Source organism: Pygoscelis adeliae, unplaced genomic scaffold (genome assembly GCF_000699105.1).
Source record: "Pygoscelis adeliae isolate BGI_AS28 unplaced genomic scaffold, ASM69910v1 Scaffold444, whole genome shotgun sequence".
Taxonomy (NCBI): domain Eukaryota; kingdom Metazoa; phylum Chordata; class Aves; order Sphenisciformes; family Spheniscidae; genus Pygoscelis; species Pygoscelis adeliae.
The window spans coordinates 243,730-257,013 of record NW_008824677.1 but is presented as its reverse complement, the minus strand read 5'-3'; the positions used below and the strand labels follow the sequence as shown (position 1 = coordinate 257,013).

Below are 13,284 nucleotides of genomic sequence, written 5' to 3'. Positions count from 1 at the left end.
CACTGCCCTCTTTGCTCTTCCTCCTTACGTCCAAGGAGGTTAAAAACATGCTAACGGAGTTGTAAGTATGTTTCTAGGGGATAATGAAAAATGTCCGGTGGTGTTCTGCATGGTAACCAGACATGTCGTCTTCAGTCTAAGGGTGCAGTCTGTGGAGATTTCTGAGCCTAGGAAACCGCGTTGTGTCTTTGGCCTGCGTCTGAGGCAGTTCCCATCTCTAGTTTAACGTAAGCTTAGATCACTTCTTAAGGATCAGCTCTCTGTGTCTTCCGCAAGGAACATTCCAATTCTGGAGGCTTTGCAGAACAACTATTGTAAGTTCCTGTTACACCCCTGCCCTGGGGGGCTACTTGAAAGACTGAAAATCTAATGCTGATTTTGACGAGGGGGGTGGCAGTTGTTTGGTAGACCTCTAGCACCAGTTTTGAGTGTGAAATCACTGTTTGAGTCTAAGCGCTCGTTATTTAAAGACCTGTGGCCTTCTAGATGTGCTCTGTGGTTACTTTTATGAACTATGCTCGGTAGAACCTTAACATTTAGTTTCTGTTTAAATAACTGAAGGACAACAGTGGCTGCGGCACTGCTAGTGCCTTTAACCATGGAAGAGCAAGAATGTGCACCAAGAAGTTACGGAGTAGGTTAAGGGACGGTGAGGAAAATACTTTTTCTACTGTGCCACTATGAGAGCATCTCTCAAAATATTTTTATCACTTAAAAAAAAAAAAGTATAAGCTCATCTCTGCTCGCTAAATAATGATGCAAACAAGTGCCAAGTAATATGTAGCTGGATATGATTCAGGTTAGCGTAGCGTTAGGGTGAGGGAGCTCGATGGCAAGGTATCAGGTTCTGGCTGTCAGATTGCATCTAGCAGAGGGCCAGGGCAGAGGCTGCTGTTCTGGGGACGTTCTCATCCTGTTCTCTCTGGCGCAGCACGCATGGGGCGAGAGAGCCTGCAACCGACCACGCTTGCTTTAGTTAGCTGTGTCACCTCATGCTCTTACTGAAGTACTAACAGGTGTGGGTTGCTAATGATGTGTGTGCAGTGCTGCGCATATGAAAAGAGGAGAACTTGTGCTTACCAAAATAACTTGTTTTTTCTACTTTCAGGCAACCCTCTCCACTTGCACTTTGAAACCTTATTAAGAGAGGACGGATTGCATAGACTACTGAGCCGTGAACTCAAGACTCTGAAGATGTCCCATTTTGGAAAGAAACAAGATCCAACTAACAGCACATTCCCAAACCTACACTCTTCGCTCCTGCTTGCCTCCTGTAAGTTAAGTAAAATGGAGTTTGAGATGAAGTTAAAAAATTAAACGTGGGCTTTTAACCAGTACCTGAGGGCAACCAGTCAAGGTAGAGTGGAGAAGGTAGCTCACTTTCTTCCAGTGGAAGACAATTTGAACTCTGTTCTGTAATAATGTCTAAGTGACTGAGTCCAACATCTTGCAAACCACAGAAATTCTGACCCCCTTGGAGGGACACAGAAATACTTGCCTCAGCCAAGTTATTAAAAACAAATCAATAAATCTTGCCATTCTCTGTATTTCTTTCAAGGGAACAAGCAACCCAAAAAGAAGCTTTTCTGAACCTTTATTTGAAATCGGAGTAGAGCAGTATTTGCCTGGCAAAATTCTAGTGTGTGTTTTCTGCTGTGATAGCAATTGCTGTTCCATTTGCATGCTGCTCTTGCGGCTTTGGAAAGCCTAATTTTTTTCATCAGCCTGTCAGAGTTGATTTTTTTTTTTTTTGTAATGGTCTACAGCAGTTTAAGGTAAGTGACAGAAGACTCAAACCAGTTTCAAGACAGGAAGAGGGAAACCCAGCTAAAACACATCCTGGTTTTTAAACGAACTACAGTTGGTGTTTCATTTGGCCTTCTTTTAAAAGGCGTGTTTTTATGCCAGATCATTTTTTGAAAGTAGCGTAACGTGCAGACTGCAAGCTGGCCGTGTCCTTGACATTCTTCCGGGACACAGTTGCTGCATCTGGAATATTCTTTATGTTCTGTGGTTGCTGAAGCAAACTATCATGAACAATCCAGATAGTATTTAAAAAAAAAAAAAAAAAAAAAAACAACAAAACAAAAACCAAGTGAACAAAAAAAGCCCAAAACAGCTTCCGTGCTGAAAGTACATCAGCAGGTTCAGGTTGTGTGGTTTTGGCCCTAACAATCGGAGCTACAACTTGATTTAATGATGTTTGAGTCTGGGCTGAGGTTGCTTAGCTTTGAATGGGGATGGATGTTGCTTTCTAAGAGAGGTGTTCTGGAGAGAGATCATCCTTCCCGTAATCAGCTCAGGATGTACTGACGGCAGAACAAGCAGGTGGTTAGTGTTCAGTAAATGTGAGGAACCTACCAGCGGATGCTTGAACAACACACCGGTATAGATTCTATCAGCTGGTCAGCAGCTGTTTGACTTTTAACTGATTTATCTTTCTATACCTCCTTCCTTTTTTCAAATATTTAGCCACAAGACTACACAAAAACTTATTATTTATGGGCAGCATGTATGGGGGTGTGTGTGCGCGCGCGTAGACACCTACTGTGAAGAGTGTGTTTTAATGGATGATGCAGTAATGCAGGATGATTTTCATATATTTTTAACTCTCTAAGAGCCTCACAGAGCTAGATCTTTAGGAAGGATTTGAATAGTGGAGTAATTTGGCACAATAGGTTTGGAAGATTTCTCCATTTGTGGTATTCAGCGTGGAATAAGCCAGTCACAAATGGGAAAAAGAATAAAAAGTTAACTGATGGAGAAAAAGCATATCAAGCTGAGGTTCTACAGGACTTCAGGGAGAAGAGTACATTTGTCTTAAAATCGGTGTGGTTTGTCATCGGACTGATTGTTTGAAATAGGACCAGCCTGACCAGTTCTGCAGTGAAGAAGCTTTTTTAAGTGGCTGTGTTTTGGACTGAGGAGTGCAGTTCTTGATGGCTGTAACACCTACTTCACCTTCCACTTTATTGTGGGATTGCCCACCAAAAGTAACGTTTTTGGGCTAGCATCTTCAGTGCTGCAGAGCACTGACGCTTCACTTGAGGCGTCTGTTTTACATTTGTTCTCTAATGCCGATGTCTGTTCTGCCCTCTGTTCCCCAGGGCGGGTTTGGTGACCTTACGGGGGTAGCAACATCACCCACCAGTCCTGAGTCAGCCTGACTTCACCTTGGTTTGTCTGTTCGCATTTTATAGAATCATAGAATCATTAAGGTTGGAAGAGACCTCTAAGATCGAGTCCAACCATCAACCCAACACCCCCATGCCCACTAAACCATGTCCCTCAGCGCCTCATCTACCCGTCTTTTAAATACCTCCAGGGATGGTGACTCAACCCCTTCCCTGGGCACAGGATCTGTTTTATTAACAGTTTCATTGTTTGAAGGGAGAAGGCAGCTTAAAGGAACATCCAGTCACAGCTTTCCTGTTTCCAGTCCTTGGGCGCATGAATACAGTTCTCTGCACCACCCGCCGTCCTTGTACCCAGAGACTCCTCCAGCCCGTTCTTCCAGCCCAATCCCTTTCACTGGCATCTCAGCAATGGTGAGTTGAAACAAAAGCTGTGGCAAATGAATCTGAAAAGGGGGGGTAGCCTGGGATACCTCTCTGACCGAGCATTGCCTTGGGGCTGCAAGCTCACTGGGAATTCGGATGGGTTGTTACTGCTAACGGACTGCTGGGAAATGCAGTTTGGATGTTGGTGTTAAACAGCAACAGCTACGTGCTGCTTCGTTTTTCCTCAGGCAGTGCTCAGCTGGCTAGGTGCCTGCGGCACTGCTTCCCCAACCAGATTGGTTGGTTTCAACTTTGGTACTGACCATACTCTACTGATTCCTTTTTTTTTTTTGCAAGCAAATAGTTATATACACACAATGTTACGGTTTTATTTGGCTACAAATTAATAGTAGAGATTTAATTGCTATGGACTTCCCCATAAGAAGCAGGAACATCAGCCAAGAGATTATCTGTAACACTTTCTTGTTTTTCTACAACTAGGAAAGGATTAAAAAAATACATCCCGCAACAACCACTTCTCTAGGAAGGCATTGAGTAACTCCTGGTTCTCCAAGTACGTTGAGCAAAGGAAACCTTGAAGGACAGGGGCTCAGACTTCCTATCCTTACCACTATTCCCTTCCTCTCTTTGCTTATAGGTAATTGTTAGGTCTAACTGACAGAAACAGACCTTTCTCAGAGCTGAGGCTCTCAAGTAGCTTTTTCTAGGTCCAACTGTGGTGTGCTTCAGGTCCGTCTCATGGAGATCGACACAGTACTTGTGGATCTTCACTGGACTCTTGTAGAAGGGGGTAGTGGGCTCCTCCATGGAGCCTGCAGTCCCTGTTACGCCCATTTCACTTGCATCAGCTACTCATTTTCTGGTTTTTTGGCTCCCGTGTTGTTAGTGCTTTCTTTGCAAGTGCTCTTCTCCCTCTCTGATGCACAGAAGATTTAACAGTCCAACCCTGAGCTGGCTGCTTCTTTTGTAAGCTCTTCTTCCAGGTACAGTCTGTACTTCCTAAACAGATTTTTAAGGATGCTTCCGAGTAGTCCTATGCCTATTAAGGTTTTTAAATAATATTACATCAGTAATAAGCCATAGCTATCCTTGTGGCCACCGGGAACTTCAATTTGTGGTTGGCCTCTCTACCTAGAAACAAAAGGACGTTTGTTTGAGAACGGAACAAAAGAACTGTAGCACCTTGGAGACTTCTTGGCTTGTAAGTAAGGGGTACGCTTCCGTTCTGGATTGCAGGTCTAATCTCCAGCTCTGCAGGGAACCACAGTATATGGCCCTCTTTATAAACTGATCAAAACGCATCTCAAAACTACTTAGGGATCTCTTCATCCCACTGTTCCTAGGACGTTGTTCCAGAGCCTCGCTCCTTGATTTGGAAATACTCTGACTTCCAGCCCAAACGCTGTGATACTGCCATTTGTTGTCTCAACAGCGGCATCCTCCGCCTCAGGAAGGTGGTGTTCTTCCATGGGTTTACTTGTTTTACTTTTTCCTTTTCAACCCTTATTTTGCAAGGCGAAACAGGTACAGCTCCTTTAGTCTACTGAAATGACAGGTTTTTACTTCTTGAATTATCATCATAGCCTTTTTCTTTGCCTGTTTAAGTTATTTTTTTGTGACACGGATGACCTATATATATAGAGTGAGTTATAGGTGAAATCCCGCCCACTGAGATAGGTTAAGTATTATCCTGCTTCATGTAGGAATAAGCCAAACCATAGAGGTTTTATAACATGACCAAAATATCAGTGAACGCCAGTGACAGTGGAAAGAGCCCACTGCGCTTGCTGTTACGGAGAAGTTGCATTCTGTGGTATACCCAAATACGCTTTTGGGCCAACATTAACTTTCTGCATGGGGTTTTCTCTTCATTCTGTGTTTCAGCAGTCCTCAAAAAGAAGAAAAGTGGAATGTTCCTACGACATCGATAACATTGTGATCCCAATGTCAATGGCAGCTGAGCTGCCACTCGAGTGGAGAAGCCTCAGTACAAAGAGATTGTAGTACCGAGGTATCTACAGACCAGGCTTTATTGATCCTCTCTCCTGTGGGTGACAGGAGGAAACGGCTTTAGCTGGGCAGAATGAGCTGTTCCTCTCAATGAAATGACATAAGGAAACTATTCCTAATGGATAAAAAAGAATTTTAAAAAAAAAAGAGGTATTAGTATTGCCATGATTTAAATGTTAGTACCAAACGTGTTTTTCTTTGAAGTGATCTCTAGCTTGTGTTGCCCCTTGCAGCTGGAGGATAGTAGAGCTCGAGGAACTGGAGCCTTTCAATCAAGCGGACTCTGAGGTAAGAAAAGTTTTGTCGATTTGTCTCAAATGCCCGTAGCCATTCTGAGAAGGTGCAAATGGCACGAGTAGCTCTAGAGTCAGTCTTTACCAGTCACTAAATTCTGCCAGCCCAGTAAGCAAAGTCGCTGTATGAAGTGCCGTTCAGTTCTGCCCAATGCAGTTGCATCTGAAGCCAGCGAAAGGCCAGCAGAGATGAGGCTTGCAGTGGCATGTCAGCTGTGGGTCACCGCTGGTAGCTGCAGGCAGAACAAACCCTCTCATCGTGCATGATGTAATGCCCACGGTAGCTCTTTCTATGGTGCGTACAACAGCCTGCATCTGTCTGACAATTCAGGCTGACGAACAAGTTCCCAATTCAGTTCATAACGAAAAGTATGAAAATGAGGTAGCGATACAAAGTGTGTGTGCTGGTTCCCAGGCAGTCTGAATGGGTTAGCTATTGCTTACCTGGATTTCTAGAACAGTAGGCTTGGCCTGCGGGTGAGATTTCATGCTCTAAGTATTCAGACAAAACTTCTCTTCCTAGCTGGAGGATACTTCTGATGAGATGTACTTGAGTCATCACTCCAAATACGAAGATCTTGAACGAGCCCGCTGGGATTCCTGGGCAGCAGCTACTTCCCATAAGCGAGGAAGCAGGTACTGTTCTTGCTAGCAGACACGGAAGAAGGCGGCTTTATTCGTTCTTCATCTTAAATTGTAGAGATCCTGATTCAAGAAGTTTCTTTTAAATGAAGAGATCCTTGGGTGCCCGTCATTTTGCTCATATAAGTCTATTACATAACAGAAGCAAAACATTGATTAAAGTAGGGCCTAATCAGTGGAACAGTAACGCAGCGTGTCACAGTCCTGTTAAAAATTACCTTCCTACTAAGCTCAGGCTCGTGCTGAGAGCTTTGTGTTAACTGTAGTACTTCATACCTCTTCCAAGCATTTTTCCTCTGGCTTACTTAATAAATTTGGCAGAACTCATTGCTACGGAGATTGTTTTTCAATTCATTTGCTGTATCTCCTTACCTTTTTACCCGTTGCCTGGACAAAGAACAGTCTGTTCTGTGTCCGGAGGTACACGCGTCCTGTTTGCGTGGGTAAAAGCTGAATTCTCTGCCTTTCCCTCGGTGGGGGCAGTTGTAGGTCTGTCTCTGCTTTCATGGTATTTTGAGAGTTTCGTATTTTTGCGATCCTTGCCTCTCTACCAGAGCTGAAGCTGCGTGATGTTTTCACAAGTTATTGAGTAGGGAGAGGGACTGACGCGTCATACAGTTAGTAATCCATACCTCCGGAAAAAGGCCAAAACAGTGTAGTCACGCCGGGGGAGAATGTTGGCGTACCTCCAGGCAGCTGCAGATAGAGCAGTCTTGCCTCTAGTAGCTGGTGTGGTTTTCTGCTGTCTCACTTCTTTTCACAAGGTTTTAATCTCTCGTGATGCTTAATCGTTCTCTTCATGCGCAGGATGAGTGAAACGGACAGTGATTGCCCAAGAAGCCATGAGATGCTCTTTGAAGAGATGACAGGAGAGAAAGGGCTAATGAGTTAAAGCACCAATTGGGCAATGTGATCTCATCTTATTGTATAGAGGGGATAAAGCATACATTTTTCACTGTACAGTGATCTCATTTTTACTTGGGTTTCTTGTTATACATAACTGACTGCTACAAATACTGCTTTGCTTTAGGTCGTCCAACAAAGCAGATGGCCGATGGGCTGGGCAGCCCCAGCCAGCGTCTCCAGTTACTGGATTTAATTGCCTTAATGATCTCTATGTCCACCCTTCTACTGGCTTGCACAGCCCTTGGTTGCAACGATTTGCAATCCCTCGCTGTCCACAGTAGGACCGGAGTGGCGCTGCCTTGCTGTGAAGACACCCAATCTTCCCTGGAAATGCTTGATGATGCAATACAGGTGAGGTTACGCTGTAAAATGTCAGCTGGCTTCAGCTTGCACGTTCTTTTCTAAAACAATTTTACTGGTACAGAAAGTAACTTTTCTGAAAGCTGCATGAGCTTCACACTGCTCAAAAGAGAGCTCAGCTTGTGTGTCTGCTGAGACCGGGGCTGGCTAAAGGATTCAGAGCGGGGTAGATTATTCTTCTTTATGTCATAGTTTAATTCTAAAACCATATTGACCCAGAGTTTGAGATTACCCCTAGTGGGTGGGACTGAGTCACCTGCATGAAAGCAAATAGTTTCAGGCAGTTGCACACATCATGGGATACTTCTTTGGCAGAAGGAGTTAACTTTGTTAAGGATTAAATTCTGAAACTACCAGGGGAATTGAACTTCCTCTCGTCCTTAGGGATGGTCTTACAAAGTCTTACAAGCACAGTCTTACACTTCATACCAGATCTGTCCTTGGTTTGGGCCCAAGTGCACAGCGTTTGCTTTGGAAGCCTTTTCAGATAACGAGAGTGTGAGAAGCAAGGCGTGTCAGTGGAGATGGCAAGGCAGTAGTCTTGATACCAACGGAAAGCTGAACTGGTGATCCTGGAAACGTTGTGAATAGCGCAGTGTTCATTGCTCTTAAAACTTGACTTTGCTCTGGCACCCTGGCAAACTTAGAGCTAGCTTTCTAAATCGAATCTGCTGGTCTTTCAGCAGACTGGCATGGACAGGGAGGAGATGGTATCGTAGAGTTCTTGATTCTAGGCTTTTGATTTCGGCAACTTCCTTCTCTCCTTTTCACTCCGCAGAAAGTACAGCCTTGGGAGCCTCGCACGTTTCCGCTTTCAGATTCTGCATACCAAGGTCTTCTCCAGCACTCAAGCGAAGATGGCTATGATCGGGCTGACTTTCAACCCTGGGTCTCTAGCAATAAGCAGGGCATCAGGCCTACCTCTGTAGACACTGTCACACCCAGCTTCGTGGGGATGCAAGTTTCAGATACACACAATAAAAGCATAGAGGAGTTCACGGTCCAGCACTGCAACCCAGGAAGGCCTGTCAACAGCGATAAACCCGACCCGCGGTGTGTATGAAGTGTCAGCTACACGTGCTGCAGTGTCAAAAGGCTGTCCGCTGGACTGGTGCAGTGGAGCACAAGCAGTGTGTGGCACTGCTGTGTGTCAGACCTCGTTTCAGCAACTGATGAGGAGGGGTTTAGGCACCTGACGGAGCTGTGGTGCCGGACCTCCAAGGGATAGTGCTTTTCAAAAAGACCAGTTTCTGGTCAGCTCTGAAAAACAAGGCTGAACTGCCTTGTCACAGGAAGGTTAGGTGCAGACAGAAGGAAGGAGATTTGAGTAAAATGAATTCCAACAGTAGAAAGAAAATGACATTTTTCAATCTTGATCTTTACAGAAGTGCCTACCGAGTGGCTATCGGGTCCTTAGTGGCTAGAAGCAGGTTTGAGGGTGGTGCTCGCTCACTCCCGCATCAATTTACAAATGCCACAGAGGTCTGAGGCAGTCTTGTTGTGAATTTGGTATGAACCAAAGACCTGGTGAGGAAGAGGGAAGGAGAAAGCTGCATGGTATGTACTCTAAAAGGCAGCTTTGAAAAATTGATCTTGCAAGTACATGAAAATTGGGTTCCCCTCGCCCTGCGTAACCGAAGTTTTGTATCGCCTTCCTTCACAGAAACTGCAGGTCCGTTTCATAACGCACAGTTGTCTTGCAGTATCCTCGCTGTAACAAACCCGGTATGTTACAATTCTCTGACTTCTTGTATCTTTTCTGAAGTGCCTTCTCTCCTCGGAGTGAAGATGACGTCTCAGGGATTTTGGCAACAAGCCACTGAAAAGCCATACAGCTGAGAAAAACGCGTATTCTGTAAAAGGGACCTCCAGCTGCGGGCTGCTTCAAGGTGGGCAGGGCAGTGAGCCGTTTTCCAGGGAGTGAGCTTCAAACCTGATCAGTCTGGCAAATGTCCCACCAGAAGGCATCCAAACTAACACTGCTGCAAAGGATGTTCTGGTTTTGCGTTTGGTTTGGGGTGTTGTGTGGGGTTTTTTTCCATTCTAGAACAAAATAAAGTTATTGCCAGTTCATTATGGAATATACTCGCTTTGCTGCCTTCGAAAATGGTCTCTGAAGTTCAGATTTCTGGATGTTTGGTTGTTTTCATCATTCTCTGTACCTCTGGAAGTGTCCTTTCTTGCAAGTATTTATTTCTGGGTTGGAGCGTGCAGGGGCAACACCTGCAACCTATAGTAAGGCCAGGGATGTTTTTATATGGGGATTGTGATTTTGATGAAGAGCTTTTTGTCGCTATATTTGATAACGTTTGATGAAGTGGCAGTAAAATGCCCAAGCATTGCCTAGTTCCGTTCTGTGAAGTAAATCGCATGATTCAGTGGTACCCTCCTGCGCTGAAGAGCCGGGGTAGCGCAGCGGCTGCCGTTCACCGGAGATCTGGTTCCCCGCTGTAGCGGTGCACTGTTGCGCTGCCCGCAGCCTGCAAACAGGCAACCGCAACCCGGCAGCTGGAGGTAATTGATCCAGTTTGTACCAAAATGTGTACAAACGGAGTGAAATTATGGAGAGTTAAAAAAAAAAATGTGAAGCTGCAAAGTTAAATGGAGCAGGACCACGCCTGGGTGCAGGTTTCTGCTACTGGTTGTGTGGACCAAGGACTCTGCTGCTTCTTCGGATTGGTTTGAAAAATATGAAAATTGGAGAAGCCCCCAACTTCATTATTATTTTTCTGGAACTGAATATAGGAGCAAATCATGGAAATGTACTCAATTTTCTTTACTAAAATTTGTTGTATTTTGTAATTATTTACAGATTTTTTTTTTTGCCTGTCACGTTTTGAATGTTTGTCTTTTGAATGGTTGGATTCACAAATAAAACATTAGTAGAGACTCAGGCAAAGCTAAATGCTTTTAAAAGAGGAAACTTGGGGAAAATTGCTTCATAATGACTCATTCCATTGGACTAGATGTGATTATGAAAAGATAAATAAAACTTCTGAATGTACCCGGCAGCAGAGACTCGGTGCAGATTTGTTCGTTGTATTTTAAACCACTTGATTTTTGAGGCCATAATGAGCACTGCCTGAGCCTGTACATCTTCTTGCGAGCCGGCTCTGCAAGGCAGAGCCTTACCTGCGACCCCGTTCCTCTGCTCCTCCGAGGCTGCCGTCTGCATCCTGCAGGATTGCCACAGGTTTGTCTGTTCCTAAATATCCTTGCTTTATACATCAGTACTGCCCGCTCTGTTCAGTCAAGCTCAAACTACCTCCTCCTTCATCTTCCTCTTGTGCCAGTACTAAATCTGAGTCGTTTCAACACGCTTCTCCCTGTTGTCATCCCCTCTCTAGGATGGAACTTGTGCTTTCAATGAAAGGCAAGTTCCAGATCTGTCCTGAGCTGCTGACATTCAGCTGCCCTCAACGCTGGTCACCCAAGAGGCAAAGGGAAATCCACCTGATGCCAGCGTTCCCTCTTCACGTGCCTTGGCCTTCACCTTGGGCCAGATCTGCCCCCTGTTCTGCACATGGCCAAAGTTTATTACTGCGAGTCACACTTTCACCACCAGCTGCCCGGGCGCCCCTTTTTCTGCCACGCGGGAGCCAGACCGTTGCTCCCAGAGCTGGACGCTGCTGCCAGTCTCCTCTTCAGCAGCTGGAGCTCCCCGACTATGTCATAGACACCCGTATTTATCGCTGTAGACCCTAAGGCGTTACCTTCTCATAGTCATGTGGCTCCTCTGCAATCCAACATCTCCCCATCAGGTCTGTGCCATCCACCAAGGGTGGCTTCCAGGTGGCCTCGGTTTGCGGATGGAGCCATTTTCATCCTTTCCTGCTCCTCACCCGGTAGCAACCGGACGCAGACCCCAAGTGTGACCTCTTTGCTGAGGAAAGCCACTGTCCATGTGGCTGCCTTAAGGTTACGTACAAACCTCTCAATTGTTCCTGATCAGACGCTTCATCAAAGGGCGGCACGGTTTGTAATGCTTCTGAAGATAATCCAACACTTCCGCTGCTGTGGAGGCACACAAAGGCTAATGCCGCCTCGCTGTATGTTTCTGTCCTGCTGGGGTTAGGACCTGATGTGCTGTAAGATGAAGCCCGGGTCCGTGGTCCTGACTGAGCACCAGCTCGGTCCCTAGTGGGCTGATGAGCAATTGTAGTTCACACTAAATAATAAAAACTCTCTGCAGCCCTGCCTGCTCTGATCCACCTTCCCATGGGACGTTTTCTTCACAAGATTATATAGCAGGGCAATTTTTAGTAAATTCCCAAGAGAATCCCATTAGGCTCAAAATGGGAGGGTAGTTACTGACTGCAGGGTCGTTACATATGTCGGCACCCCACTGACTCCCTGATCACGTCTCTCCGCTGAACTTCTCGAAGTCTCCACGCAAACCCTGAGCTTCAGTTCATAAATCATCTGCTCGTACCCTCAGCTCTCCCTTTGCCTCCTCTGGTGTCTGCGCACTCAACTGTGTCCTAAAACAAGCTTATCAAATCCTTGTCAGCCATCAGCTAGTCTTGAAGTTCAGGTGGTCTTACTCTTTCTTTGTGTGGCCAAACGTTACGCCGTTGCTGGCGTAACAGTCGGTATGCTCGGGTTCCCGGAATGCCCCTAGTGACTGGCTAGGAAGGACGCGCTCCTGGAGCACAAACTACTTGATCAGCGGTCCAGGGAATCGCGGCCTTTGTGTTGTGCGTCAAAGCTGACTGAAGGTGGCTAGCGGGTCCAAAATTTGCAAGGTTTGGGAACACGGGGGGTATGACTGAGGAAGCCTTGTTCCTTTAGGAAACCAGGCTAAAGCCAGATCTTCCTCCTTCTGAGCCAAATGATCTAAATCAAAGGTGCAAGTTACCCTACAGCCTCAAAAGACACCTCAGGTTAGGATAAGAGGGGACTCCCTAAATTTGGAAGAAAGAAAAAGGGCAGATGATTTGAGGTGTCTAGGTGCAGGGCCAGAGTAGCATTCCCCATGACCTTGAAATCTCACGGTTCTTACATGGCACATCAAATGTCTCCCAGTTCCCACCAGATGAAATCTTTGATTTCGTATTTTTCCCTTTCAAGGTCCAGATCGATCAGATTCCGTTCTACCTCTGAGAGTTAGCCCTAACAGCAGAAAACTATGGTTACAAGGGAGACAGACCAAGATCATCATCTTTAATGTAACAAATACATTTTCCTTAGTCCCTACAGTAATGAAAATCAGCATCTGCATTCATTTTATTTTCCGCTGGGAGCTTTTACAAAACATTGGGGCGTGCGGCGTTCACTGGGGTATGACCTCCTCCTTCATTCCCCTCCTACTCCTGCCTGCCCTCTCTCTTCAGTTCCTCCCCCTCTCCCTTCTTTTTTATGCTTCCTCACCGGGATTCCAAGACGTGAGGGGCACAACTGCAATCACGACTTCAAGAATTTCTGCTCCCAAAGGTTTCCTGTTCCTGTGCTGCAACTCATTAAAACTTTAGGCTTTAAACTAGGTTAAAAAACCACAAGTCTATGGGGCCAGATGGGATCCACCCAAGGGTGCTGAGGGAGCTGGCGGAGGA

General features: G+C 45.7%; 2 long non-coding RNA genes across 2 annotated transcripts in view; both read left to right on the top strand.

The window, feature by feature from the left end:
• LOC103916188 overlaps positions 1-3,542 on the top strand; it is a 3,775-nt gene extending 233 nt beyond the window's left edge. The window contains exons 2-3 of the long non-coding RNA XR_663574.1: positions 1,109-1,273; positions 3,391-3,542. This is a non-coding gene — a long non-coding RNA (uncharacterized LOC103916188). The remainder of the gene's footprint in view (positions 1-1,108; positions 1,274-3,390) is intronic.
• Positions 3,543-5,333: 1,791 nt separating this feature from the next.
• Positions 5,334-8,904, top strand: LOC103916187. The gene is made up of 5 exons (XR_663573.1): positions 5,334-5,532; positions 5,765-5,819; positions 6,348-6,460; positions 7,497-7,723; positions 8,511-8,904. It is a non-coding gene; the product is annotated as an uncharacterized LOC103916187 (long non-coding RNA).
• The last annotated feature ends 4,380 nt before the right edge of the window (positions 8,905-13,284 follow it).